Source organism: Arachis hypogaea, chromosome 17, assembly GCF_003086295.3.
Source record: "Arachis hypogaea cultivar Tifrunner chromosome 17, arahy.Tifrunner.gnm2.J5K5, whole genome shotgun sequence".
Classification (NCBI taxonomy): Eukaryota; Viridiplantae; Streptophyta; class Magnoliopsida; order Fabales; family Fabaceae; genus Arachis; species Arachis hypogaea.
In genome coordinates this window covers 53574942-53589566 of record NC_092052.1, presented here as the reverse complement: position 1 = coordinate 53589566, position 14625 = coordinate 53574942, and the positions used below count along the sequence as shown (strand labels likewise).

Genomic DNA, 14625 nt, shown 5'->3' with positions numbered 1-14625 from the left:
TGCCTGACAACCACCTCCATTCTACCTTAGATTGAATGTATATCTCTTAGCCTCATGATTCAGATCAGAGTCTTTGTGGTATAAGCTAGAATTATTGGCGGCCATTCCTGAGATCCAGAACGTCTAAACCTTGTCTGTGGTATTCTGAGTAGGATCTGGAAAGGGATGACTGTGACGAGCTTCAAACTCGTGAGTGTTGGGCATAGTGACAGACGCAAAAGGATCAATTGATCCTATTCCGACATGATCGAGAACCGACAGATAATTAGCCGTGCGGTGATAGCACATTTGGAACATTTTCACTGAGAGGACGGGAAGTAGCCATTGACAACGGTGATGCCCAACATAAAGCTTGCCATGGAAGGAGCCTTGCGTGCATGAAGAAGAAGATAGTAGGAAAACAGAGATTCAGAAGACAAAGCATCTCCAAAGCCTCAACCTGTTCTTCATTACTGCATAACAAGTATTTATTTCATGTTCTTTTACTTTTTATAATTAAATATGAGAATTATTGATACTGACTAAGAGTTACAAGATAACCATAGCTTGCTTCAAGCCAACAATCTCTGTGGAATCAACCCTTACTCTCGTAAGGTATTACTTGGACGACCCAGTGCACTTGCTGGTTAGTTGTGTGGAGTTGCAAAAGTGTGATTGTAATTTCGTGCACATTGCACTAAAGGAAACCCAAATCTAACAAAGAGTTCATAAACATAAAAGAGGCATAAAAGAGAAATTAACAAGAAGAAACTAGAGAATTAAACTACTAGAGCATGAAATTATAAAAGAAACAAGATGAAAACAAGAAATTAAACCTAGATCTAAGAGGAAAATAAACCTAAGAACCTTAATTCTAGAGAGAAGAGGGAGCTACTCTCTCTAGAAAACTAGCCTACACGATCCTAAGCTAATCTAACTGCTCCCGTGTTGACCCATCTTGAATTCTGCATGAAATAGTCTCAGAAATGAGTTAGATTTGGGCCAGGGCAGCTCAGAAATCACCCCCAGCGAATTCACTTTAATGAGGTCACGTGCTGGCTGTGACGCGTACGCGTGGATCATGCGTACACATCATCTGGCGTGCAGCGTGACACGCGTACGCGTCGCCTAGATGACCTCCTCTTCACGCGTGCGCGTCGGTCAATCATGCGCGTCGCTCTAAATGCTCCAAATCCTTGTTTTTCTATGAATTCTCCACTTTGCATGCTTTTCTCTTCACTTTTTCCATCCAATACTTGCCTTATGAATCTGAAATCACTCAACAAACATATCAAGGCATCGAATGGAATTAAGGTGAATTAAATTTAGCTATTTTAAGGCCTAAAAAGCATGTTTTCACTATTAAGCACAAATTTAGGGAGAATTACAAAACCATGCTATTTCATTAAATAAATGTGAAAAAAGTTGATAAAATTCGCCAGATTAAGCACAAGATAAACCACAAAATTAGGGTTTATCAAACCTCCCCACACTTAAACTAAGCATTTCCTCATGCTAAACTCAAGAAAGAGACAAAGGGTATTAACATTTATTCAATACAAACTATCTATATGCAAGCTATCTACATGCAATCTATCTACATGAATGCATCTACTTAGTGAAAATAAATCAAGTTCCAAAACAAAAAAAAAAACATATATAAACATGAGGGCTAAAGGTATTAACAACCAAATCAAATCCACAAACTGAATTGAGTTATTAAAAAGATTTTACAAACTTTCAAGACAAGAGATGATCATGGGTGAAAACATGTAATTGAGCAATCGAACCCTCACCGGATGTATATCTGCTCTATTCGCTCAAGTGTATAGGGTTGATTCACTCAATTCTCCCCTAATCATGCTTTCCAAAATTTGTTTTTCATCTAACAATCAACAATTATTTCACGCATGCATACAAATATCATGAGAACTTATCCAAAGGTTGTAATGGGGCTAAGGTGAAGGTGAGATTTTATTTGGTCAAGTGGACTAGAAATTTGAATCTTTAATTAACTTAAACTTCCCACCTAACCTATATAACAACATATAAAATTCAAAACAAACCTAACTACCCATAATTCTCCTTTTTTCACACACTCATGCATTCTCTTTTGATCACTGATAAACCCTGATTTCGTGTTTTATCTTGTGCTTATTTTAGGGGATTTTACCACCTTTTCCCACATTTATTCAATGAAATGGCATGGTTTTGTAATTCTCCCTTAAATTGTGCTTAAGTGTAAAAACATGCTTTTTAGGCTGTTAAATTGGTGATTTTGATTTACTTTAATTCCATTCGATGCCTTGATGTGTTTGTTAAGTGATTTCAGGTTCATAAGGCAAGAATTGGATGGAAAAAAATAGGAGAAAAGCATACAAAGTGGAGAATGCATGAAGAAACAAATATTGGGAATGCATCAAAGGATGCGCACGCATACAAGGCGCGCACGCACAGAAGTGGTTTCGCATAGAGACGCGCACGCGTACATGATGCATCTACACGGATGAAGAAACAGCTAAATCGACGCACACGCGCACATGACGCGTACGCGCCGATATTCTCACGTGACCCACTTAAAGGCAAAACACTGGGGGCGATTTCTGAGTTGTCCAGGCCCAAATCCAACTTGTTTTTGAGTGTATTTCATGCAGAATTGAAGTCAAAGCAAAGAGGGAGCAATTAGTTTAGCCAAGATGAACCTTTAGTTAGTTTTCTAGAGAGAGAAGCTCCCTCTTCTTTCTAGAATTAGGTTAAGATTAGGTTAAATTGTTAATAGATCCATTTTCAATTCCTTGATCTTATCTTGTTTCCTTTATAATTTCTCATTTTTACATCTTGATTTTCTTAGTTGTAAAGTTAATTTCTCATTTTGCTCTCTTTTGTGATGATGAACTCATGTTGGATTTGGTTTACGTTTAATGCAATTTGATGTTGATGTTTCCTTATTGATGAATTGAATTGTGATTTTACTTTCCTTGCAATTAGTAGTTGGTAGATTTTATTATTCTTGTAATTTATGATGTTTACTTCTATTGCACTCTATGTTTTTGATGAAATGTTCTCTTTAGTTTTTGAGTAGTTTTGTTGACTCTTGGTCTAAGCTAAGGGAATTGGGTAAACTTGAGTCATTGGGTATAAAGGATTTTGTGATTTGAGAACCCTTGGTGATCAATTTGATACGCATTGACACTAACCCACTACTAAATTAATTAGTAGGTAGGTTGGGACTTAAGGGTTGATGTGATCAAACCTATTTGACGTACTTCGAGCTTAGGAGTAGATATTACGTACTTAAAGCTTTTGGAAAGTAGACTTAATAGGTTGGCCTCTCATAATTATCAATATTTGGTTTGTTAACGAGGATGGTGATCTCAGTTACCTAAGTCTTAACCAAGAGTTCTTTACCTTGCTTTCTTTAATTACTTGATTAATTCACTTTTCTTGCCCTCTTATGAACTAAACCCCCCCCCCCTTTTTACCCCTTTATAACCAATAATTGACCACTTCATTGCATCCTAGGGAGATGACCTGGAGTTTAAATACTTCGGTTAATTCTTATTTGGGGTTTGTACATGTGACAAAAAAAACAAACCACATATTTAATTTGAAGCGAGAGTTGTTTGTTGGTTTGGAGCTATGCTTACAATGAAGTAATTCCTTTCTTTAGGAAGAAAATCTAGACCATCGAGCAAATCTCTTCCATCAAATTAATGGCGCCGTTGCCGGGGACGCAATGGTGCTATATTATTGGCTATTGTAAATATTGTGAATAGCTTGATTTTTGGTTTGTTTGTTAGTTTTTGCTAGTTTAGGATTTTGTTTTATTTGTTTTTTATTAATACTTATTTTTATTGCCTCTTTCACTATGAATGCTCATCCTTTTGGCTACGAGTGTAGTTCAAACTATGTTGTAGGAAATGAAAGCTCCAATGAGGATGTGCATCAAGGATTTGGAAATCAAAGATGGGAGGAACCTCAAGCTTAAGAACAACCTTCATGGTAACAACCTCTTCCGAACTCTTATGGGTATAATCCTGATCCTAATGCGTATCAATCCAATGTGTGTGATGACCCTTATTGTGGTTGTCAACCACAATCATCATATGCATATGATCCCACTCCTCAATATAGCCATACACCATACTTACATGCCTCACCCCATCATTCAACTCCATATGACCATAACCCAGACCCACCATACCAACCACCATATGAACCACATCTAGAACCACCACCATCCCAATATCAATACTTCCAAGAACCACAAATTCCACACACACCACCTCAAGAATTCCACCAATATGAACCACCTTCTAATTACAACAATCTTCCCTCAACCAATGAACCCTCTCTTCCACCACCACCTCCTGATGAAGCCTTCATGTTAGAATTGAGAGACCTTGAATCTCGTATCTTAAGGCGACAAGAGGAGTGGTACACGAAATTGTGATCTCTAAAACGGCGCCAACAACTTGGTACGCACGAATGTAATCTCAACTCTTTGTCACAACTCCGCACAACTAACCAGCAAGTACACTGGGTCGTCCAAGTAATAAACCTTATGTGGGTAAGGTCGATCCCACGGAGATTGTCGGCTTGAAGCAAGCTATAGTCATCTTGTAAATCTCAATCAGGAAGATTCAAATGGTTATGGAGAATTAATAATTAGAATATGAATAAAATATAAAATAAGATAGAGATACTTATGTAATTCATTGCTGAGAATTTCAGATAAGCATATGAAGATGGTTTGTTCCTCCTGAACTTCTGCTTTCTTATTGTCTTCATCCAATCATTCATACCCCTTTCCATGGAAAGCTGTATGTTGGGTATCACTGTTGTCAATGGCTACCTCCCTTCCTCTCAGTGAAAATGGTCCAAATGCGCTGTCACCACATGGCTAATCAGTTGTTGGTTCTCAATCATGTTGGAATAGGATCCATTGATCCTTTTGTGTCTGTCACTATGCCCAACACTCGCGAGTTTGAAGCTCGTCACAATCATCCCTTCCCAGATCCTACTCGGAATACCACAGACAAGGTTTAGACTTTCTGGATCTCAAGAATGGCCACCAATAACTTTAGCCTAAACCACGAAGGTTTTAATCTTAGATTAGAAACCCAAGAGATACACATTCAAGCTTGTTTGCATGTAGAACGGAAGTGGTTGTCAGACACGCGTTCATAGGTGAGAATGGTGATGAGTGTCACATAATCATCACATTCATCATGTTCTTGTGTGCAAATGAATATTTTAGAGAAGAAATAGGCTTGAGTTGAATAGAAAAACAATAGTACTTTGCATTAATTCATGAGGAACAGCAGGGCTCCACACCTTAATCTATGGGGTGTAGAAACTCCACCGTGGAAAATACATAAGTGAAAGAAGGTCTAGGCATGGCCAAATGGCCAGCCTCCCAAAGACGGTTCAATCATCAAAACATGATTAAAATATTGATTGAAAGATGAAAATACAATAGCAAAAGGTCCGATTTATAGAGAACTAGTAGCCTAGGGTTAACAGAAATGAGTAAATGTTGCAGAAATCCACTTCCGGGGCCCACTTGGTGTGTGCTTGGGCTGAGCATTGAAGCTTCCACGTGCATGGGCTTCTCTTGGAGTTAAACGCCAGCTTTTGTGCCAGTTTGGGCATTTAACTCCAGCTTTTATGCCAGTTCTGGTGTTTTGACGCCAGAATATTTATGCTGATTTGGAACGCCGGTTTGGTCCATCAAATCTCGAGTAAAGTATAAACTATTATATATTTCTGGAAAGCCCAGGATGTCTACTTTCCAACGCAATTCAGAGCGCGCCAATTGGGCTTTTGTAGCACTATAAAATTGACTTCGAGTGCAGGGAGGTCAGAATCCAACAGCATCTGCAGTGCTTTTTCAGCCTCTGAATCAGTTTTTGCTCAGGTCCCTCAATTTCAGCCAGAAAATACCTGAAATCACAGAAAAACACACAAACTCATAGTAAAGTCCAGAAATGTAATTTTTATTTAAAAACTAATAAAAATATAATAAAAAGTAACTAAAACATACTGAAAACTACCTAAAAAGAATGCCAAAAAGCGTATAAATTATCCGCTCATCACAACACCAAACTTAAATTGTTGCATGTCCCCAAGCAACTGAAAATCAAATAGGATAAAAAGAAGAGAATATACTATAAATTCCAAAATATCAATGAAACTTAGCTCCAATTAGATGAGCGGGACTAGTAGCTTTTTGCCTTTGAACAGTTTTGGCATCTCACTTTATCCTTTGAAGTTTAGAATGATTGGAATCTATAGGAACTCACAATTTAGATAGTGTTATTGATTCTCCTAGTTTAGTATGTTGATTCTTGAACACAACTACTTTATGAGTCTTGGTCGTGACCCTAAGCACTTTGTTTTCCAGTATTACCACCGGATACATAAATGCCACAGACACATAACTTGGTGAACCTTTTTAGATTGTGACTCAGCTTTGCCAGAGTCCCCAATTAGAGGTGTCTAGGGTTCTTAAGCACACTATTTTTGCTTTGGATCATGACTTTAACTGCTCAGTCTCAAGCTTTTCACTTGACACCATCACGCCACAAGCACATGGTTAGGGACAGCTTGGTTTAGCCGCTTAGGCCAGGATTTTATTCCTTTGGGCCCTCCTATCCATTAATGCTCAAAGCTTTGGATCCTTTTTACCCTTGCCTTTTGGTTTAAAGGGTTATTGGCTTTTTGCTCTTGCCTTTTGGTTTAAAGAGCTTTTGGCTTTTTCTGCTTGCTTTTTCTTTTTCTTTCTTTCTTTTTCTTTTCGCCATTTTTTTTCGCAAGCTTCTTCTTTTTCACTACTTTTTCTTGCTTCAAGAATCAATTTTATGATTTTTCAGATCATCAATAACATTTCTCCTTTTTCATTATTCTTTCAAGAGCCAATAATTTTAACATTCATAAACAACAATATAAAAAATATGCACTGTTCAAGCATTCATTCAGAAAACAAAAGTATTGCCACCACATCAAAATAATTAAACTAGTTTCAAGGATGAATTTGAAATCATGTACTTCTTGCTCTTTTATTTTTAGATCATTTTTTATTTTAAGAAAGGTGATGGATTCATAGGACATTCATAGCTTTAAGGCATAGACACTTAGACACTATTGATCATGTAATAAGACACAAATATAAATAAAACATAAAGCAAAATTTTCGAAAAATAGAGAAATAAGAACAAGGAAATTAAAGAACGGGTCCACCTTAGTGATGGCGGCTTATTCTTCCTCTTGAAGATCTTATGGAGTGTTTGAGCTCCTCAATGTCTCTTCCTTGCCTTTGTTGCTCCTCCCTCATGACTCTTTGGTCTTCTCTAATTTTATGGAGGAGGATGGAATGCTCTTGGTGCTCCACCCTTAGTTATCCCATATTGGAACTTAATTCTCCTAGGGATGTGTTGATTTGCTCCCAATAATTTTGTGGAGGAAAGTGCATCCCTTGAGGCATCTCAGGGATTTCATGATGAGGAATTTCTTCATGCTCTTGGTGAGGTTCATGAGGAGGCTCTCTTGTTTGCTCCATCCTTTTCTTAGTGATCGGCTTGTCCTCATCAATGAGGATGTCTTCCTCTATGTCAATTCCAGCTGGATTGCAGAGGTGACAAATAAGATGAGGGAAGGCTAACCTTGCCAAAGTAGAGGACTGGTCCGCCACCTTGTAGAGTTCTAGGGATATAACCTCATGAACTTCTACTTCCTCTCCAATCATGATGCTATGGATCATGATAGCCCGGTCTATAGTAACTTCAGACCGGTTGCTAGTGGGAATGATTGAGCGTTGGATGAACTCCAGCCATCCCCTAGCCACGGGCTTGAGGTCATGCCTTCTTAGTTGAACTGGCTTCCCTCTTGAATCTCTCTTCCATTGAGCGCCTTCTTCATAAATGTCTATGAGGACTTGGTCCAACCTTTGATCAAAGTTGACTTTTCTAGTGTAGGGACATGCATCTCCTTGCATCATGGGCAAGTTGAATGCCAACCTTATATTTTCTGGACTGAAATCTAAGCATTTCCCCCGGACCATTGTAAGCCAATTCCTTGGGTCCGGGTTCACACTTTGATCATGGTTCTTGGTAATCCATGCATTGGCATAGAACTCTTGAACCATTAAGATCCCGACTTGTTGAATGGGGTTGGTGAGAATTTCCCATCCTCTTCTTCGAATCTCATGTCGGATCTCCGGATATTCACCATTTTTGAGCTTGAAAGGGACGTCGGGGATCACCTTCTTCTTGGCCACAACTTCATAGAAGTGGTCTTGATGCACCCTTGAGATGAATCTCTCCATCTCCCATGACTCGGAGGTAGAAGCTTTTGCCTTCCCTTTCCTCTTTCTAGAGGTTTCTCCGGCCTTTGGTGCCATAAATGGTTATGGAAAAACAAAAAGCAACGCTTTTACCACACCAAACTTAGAAGGTTTTCTCATTCTCGAGCAAAAGAAGAAAGAAAAGAGTAAAAGAAGAAAATGGAGGAGTTGGAGGGGGTATAGTGGTTTGGCCAAGGGGGAGAAGTAGTGTGTATGATGTGTGAAAATGAAAGAGTGAAGATTAGTTTTTATAGGAATGGAGAGAGGGGTAGGGTTCGGCCATGTATGGGTGGGTTTGGGAGGTAAAGTGGTTGGAATTTGAATGGTGAGGTAGGTGGGGTTTTATGATGGATGGATGTGGATTGGTGAAGAGATTATGGAGAAGAGGGTAGGGTTTGATAGGTGAGGGGTTTTATGGGAAGGTGTGAAGAAAAGAGAGATGAGGTAGGTGGGGATCCTGTGGGGTCCACAGATCCTGAGGTGTCAAGGATTTCTCATCCCTGCACCATGTTGCGTGTAAAGCCCCATTGATTGCCAATCCTGGAGTTAAACGCCATGTTGCTGCCCATTTATGACGTTTAAAGCCAGCTTTTCTCCCCTTTCTGTCGTTTAAACGCCAGCTTTTCTCCATTTTCTGGCGTTAAACGCCAGCTCTGTGCCCCTTTCCGGTGTTAAACGCCAGTCTGGTGCCCATTTCTGGTGTTAAATGCCCAGAATGGTGCCAGACTGGGCGTTTAACGCCCATTCTGCTACCCTTACTGGCGTTTAAACGCCAGTAAGCTTCTCTTCCAGGGTGTGCTATTTTTAATACTGTTTTTCATTCTGTTTTTGCTTTTTCAGTTGTTTTTGTGACTTCACATGATCATCAACCTACAGAAATCATAAAACAACAATGGAAAATAAATAGATATAATAAAATTGGGTTGCCTCCCAACAAGCACTTCTTTAATGTCAATAGCTTGACAGTGGGCTCTCATGGAGCCTCACAGATACTCAAAGCATGATGATGGCCTCCCAACACCAAACTTAGAGTTTGAATGTGGGGGCTCTATTTGACTCTGCATTGAGAGAAGCTTTTCATGCTTCCTCTCCATGACTACAGAGAAAGATCCTTGAGTTTTGAACACAAGGGAGTCCTCATTCACTTGAAGGACCAATTCTCCTCTGTCAACATCAATCACAACTTTTGCTGTGGCTAGGAAGGGTCTGCCAAGGATGAGGGATTCATCCATACACTTCACAGTGTCTAGGATTATGAAATCAGCAGGGATGTAGTGGCCTTTAACCTTTACCAAGATGATGAGCGGATAATTTATACGCTTTTTGGCATTATTTTTAGTATGTTTTTAGTAGGATCTAGTTACTTTTAGGGATTTTTTTATTAGTTCTTATGTTAAATTCACATTTCTGGACTTTACTATGAGTTTGTGTGTTTTTCTTTGATTTCAGGTATTTTCTGGCTGAAATTGATGGACTTGAGCAAAAATCAGATTCAGAGGTAGAAGAAGGACTGCTGATGCTGTTGGATTCTGATCTCCCTGCACTCAAAGTGGATTTTCTGGAGCTACAGAACTCAAAATGGCACGCTTTCAATTGCGGTGGAAAGTAGACATCCAGGGCTTTTCAGCAATATATAATAGTCCATACTTTGGCCGAGTTTTGACGACGCAAAAGGGCGTTGAACGCCAGTTCTACGCTGCAGTCTGGAGTTAAACGCCAGAAACACGTCACGAACCAGAGTTGAACGCCAAAAACACGTCAGGTTCAACTCCAAGAATGACCTCTACACGTGTAACATTCAAGCTCAGCCCAAGAACACACCAAGTGGGCCCCGGAAGTGGATTTATGCATCAATTACTTACTTTTGTAAACCCTAGTAGCTAGTTTAGTATAAATAGGACTTTTTACTATTGTATTAGACATCTTGGGACGTATAGTTCTTAGATCATGGGGGCTGGCCATTCGGCCATGCCTGAACCTTTCACTTATGTATTTTTCAACGGTAGAGTTTCTACACTCCATAGATTAAGGTGTGGAGCTCTGCTGTTCCTCATGATTTAATGCAAAGTACTACTATTTTTCCAGTCAATTCAACTTATTCCGCTTCTAAGATATCCATTCGCACACAAGAACATGATGAATGTGATGATTATATGACGCTCATCATCATTCTCACTTATAAACGCGTGCCTAACAAACACTTCCATTCTACATGCAAACAAGCTAGAATGAGTATCTCTTAGATATCTAATACAGGGGACCGAGTCTGAGTTATTAGTATCTTCGTGGTATAAGTTAGAACCCATGCATGGCCATTCCTGAGATCCAGAAAGTCTAAACCGTGTCTGTGGTATTCTGGGTAGGATCTGGGAAGGGATGGCTGTGATGAACTTCAAACTCGCAAGTGCTGGGCGTAGTGACAGACGCAAAAGGATAGTAAATCCTATTCCAGTATGATCGAGAACCTCCAGATGATTAGCCATGCCGTGGCAGAGCATTTGGACTATTTTCACAAGAGAGGATGGGATGTAGCCATTGACAACGGTGATGCCCTTACAGAAAGCTTGCCATGGAAAGGAGTAAGACTGGTTGGATGAAGACAGTGGGAAAGCAGAGATTCAGAGGAACGAAAGCATCTCTATACGCTTATCTGAAATTCTCACCAATGAATTACATAAGTATTTCTATCTTTATTTTCTGTTTATTTAATAATATTATTTGAAAACTCCATAACCATTTGATATCCGCCTGACTGAGATTTACAAGATGACCATAGCTTGCTTCATACCAACAATCTCCGTGGGATCGACCCTTACTCACGTAAGGTTTTATTACTTGGACGACCCAGTGCACTTGCTGGTTAGTTGTGCGAATTTGTGAAGTTATGTTTGGACCGTGGTATTGTGCACCAGTTGTTGGTACCATTGCCAGGGAGAGAACGAACAACAAATTTTACAACCTCAGTAACAATTTCGCATACCAAGTTTTTGGCGCCGTTGCCGGGGATTGTTCGAGTTTGGACAACTGACGGTTCATCTTGTTGCTCAGATTAGGTAATTTTGTTTTTGTTTTATTTTCAAAAAAAAATTTTCAAAAATCTTTCAAAAATTTCTCATCTGTTTTCGAAAATTATTTCAGAATTTTTAAGAATGAATTCTAGTGTTTCATGGAGCATGTTGAAGCCTGGCTGGCTGTAAAACCAGGTCTAATTCTTTTGGATAAGGGCTTCCAACCATCAGCATAGAGGCAAGTTAATTGGAATATCAGCTGTTATATGCCTGATTTGTATCTTCTAAAGCTTGGCTGGCTAGTAAGCCATGCCTAACCCTCAGATTGGAGCTTTAGACTAAGAGTACAAGATTCCTGGAATTCATATTAAAAATTTTGGAATCCTTATTTTTCTTTTTCACATTAATTTTCGAAAAATCCAAAAAAATCATAAAATCATAAAAATCAAAAATATTTTTTGCTTCTTGTTTGAGTCTTGAGTCAATTGTAAGTTTGGTGTCAATTGCATTTTTTCTAAAAATTTTATGCATTTTTCGAAAATTCATGCATTCATAGTGTTCTTCATGATCTTCAAGTTGTTCTTGGCCAGTCTTCTTGTTTGATCTTCATATTTTCTTGTTTTATGTCTTTTCTTGTTTTTCATATGCATTCTTGCATTCATAGTGTCTATACATGAAAAATTTCTAGGTTTGGTGTCTTGCATGTTTTCTTTTCTTGAAAATTTTTCAAAAATAAGTTCTTGATGTTCATCTTGACATTCATAGTGTTCTTGGTGTTCATCTTGACATTCATAGTGTTCTTGCATGCATCACATGTTTAGATCCAAAATTTTCATGCATTGCATCATTTTTCTTGTTTTTCTCTCTCATCATTAAAAATTCAAAAATAAAAAAAATATCTTTCCTTTTTTCTCTCATAAATTTCAAAAATTTGGATTGACTTTTTCAAAAATTTTTAAAATTCAATTGTTTCTTATGAGTCAAATTAAATTTTCAATTTAAAAATCTTATCTTTTTCAAAAATCAAATTTTTTTCATTTTTCTTATTTATTTTTGAAAATTTTAAAAATATTTTTCAAAAATATTTTTCTTAATTTTATCTCATAATTTTCGAAAATATTATCAACAATTAATGTTTTGATTCAAAAATTTCAAGTTTGTTACTTACTTGTTAAGAAAGATTCAAACTTTAAGTTCTAGAATCGTATCTTGTGATTTCTTGTGAATCAAGTCATTAATTGTGAATTTAAAAATCAAATCTTTTTCAAAACTAATTTCAATCATATCTTTTTAAAAATATCTTTTTATCTTATCTTTTTCAAAATCATATCTTTTTCAAAAAAAATTTGATTTTAAAAAAAATATCTTTTCTAACTTCTTATCTTCTTATCTTTTCAAAAATTGATTTTCAAAATTTGTTTCAACTAACTAACTAACTTTTTTGTTTGTTTCTTATCTCTTTCAAAACTACCTAACTAACTATCCCTCTCTAATTTTCGAAAATACTTCCCTCTTTTTCAAAAATTCTTTTTAATTAATTAATTGTTTCAATTTTTAATTTTAATTTTAACTTTTTCCTAATTTTCGAAAATCACTAACCCTTTTTCAAAATTTTATTTTCGAAAATCCTCTTTCTCTCTCATCTCCTTCTATTTACTTATTCATCCACTAACACTTCATCTCACCCAAATTCGAACCCCCTCTTCCATCTGTGTTCGAATTTCCTCTTTTTCCCTTCTTTACATTACATTCTTTTCTTCTTCTACTCACACAAGGGAACCTCTATACCTGGGTAAAAAGGATCCCTATTATTATTATTTTTCTGTTCCCTCTTTTTCATATGAGCAGGAGCAAGAACAAGAACATTCTTGTTGAAGCAGACCCTGAACCTGAAAGGACTCTGAAGAGAAAACTAAGAGAAGCTAAAATACAACAATCTAGAGATAACCTTACAGAAATTTTCGAACAGGAAGAGGAGATGGCAGCCGAAAATAATAATAATGCAAGGAGGATGCTTGGTGACTTTCCTGCACCTAATTCCAATTTACATGGAAGAAGCATCTCCATCCCTGCCATTGGAGCAAACAATTTTGAGCTGAAACCTCAATTAGTTTCTCTAATGCAACAAAACTGCAAGTTTCATGGACTTCCATCTGAAGATCCTTTTCAGTTCTTAACTGAATTCTTGCAGATATGTGATACTGTTAAGACTAATGGAGTAGGTCTTGAAGTCTACAGGCTCATGCTTTTCCCTTTTGCTGTGAGAGACAGAGCTAGAATATGGTTGGACTCTCAACCTAAGGATAGCCTGAACTCTTGGGATAAGCTGGTCAAGGCTTTCTTAGCCAAGTTCTTTCCTCCTCAAAAACTGAGTAAGCTTAGAGTGGATGTTCAAACCTTCAGACAGAAGGAAGGTGAATCCCTCTATGAAGCTTGGGAGAGATACAAGGAACTGACCAAAAAGTGTCCTTCTGACATGCTTTCAGAATGAACCATCCTGTTTATATTCTTTGATGGTCTGTCTGAATTAGTTAAGATGTCATTGGATACTTCTGCAGGTGATCCATTCACCTAAGAAAACGCCTGCAGAAGCTCAAGAACTCATTGACATGGTTGCTAATAACCAGTTCATGTACACTTCTGAGAGGAATCCTGTGAGTAATGGGACGCCTCAGAAGAAGGGAGTTCTTGAAATTGATACTCTGAATGCCATGTTGGCTCAGAATAAAATATTGACTCAGCAAGTCAATATGATTTCTCAGAGTCTGAATGGAATGCAAGCTGCATCTAACAGTACTCAAGAGGCATCTTCTGAAGAAGAAGCTTATGATCTTGAGAACCCTGCAATAGCAGAGGTAAATTATATGGGTGAACCTTATGGAAACACCTATAACCCCTCATAGAGAAATCACCCAAATTTCTCATGGAAGGATCAACAAAAGCCTCAACAAGGCTTTAATAATGGTGGAAGAAACAGGTTTAGCAATAGCAAGCCTTTTCCATCATCCACTCAGCAACAGACAGAGAACTCTGAACAAAATACCTCTAATTTAGCAAATTTAGTCTCTGATCTATCTAAGGCCACTGTGAGTTTCATGAATGAAACAAGGTCCTCCATTAGAAATTTGGAAGCACAAGTGGGCCAGCTGAGTAAAAGAATCACTGAAACCCCCCTAGTACTCTCCCAAGCAATACAGAAGAGAATCCAAAAGGAGAGTGCAAGGCCATTGAATTAATTACCATGGCCGAACCTGTAAGGGAGGTTGAGGACGTGAATCCCAGTGAGGAAGACCT

At 37.9% G+C, this 14625-nt stretch overlaps 1 non-coding gene across 1 annotated transcript; it reads right to left on the bottom strand.

Moving 5' to 3' along the window:
* Positions 1–13705: 13705 nt before the first annotated feature.
* On the bottom strand, positions 13706–13813 carry LOC112768315 (small nucleolar RNA R71). Its single transcript, XR_003185751.1, has one exon. It is a non-coding gene; the product is annotated as a small nucleolar RNA R71 (small nucleolar RNA).
* Between the last annotated feature and the right edge of the window lie 812 nt (positions 13814–14625).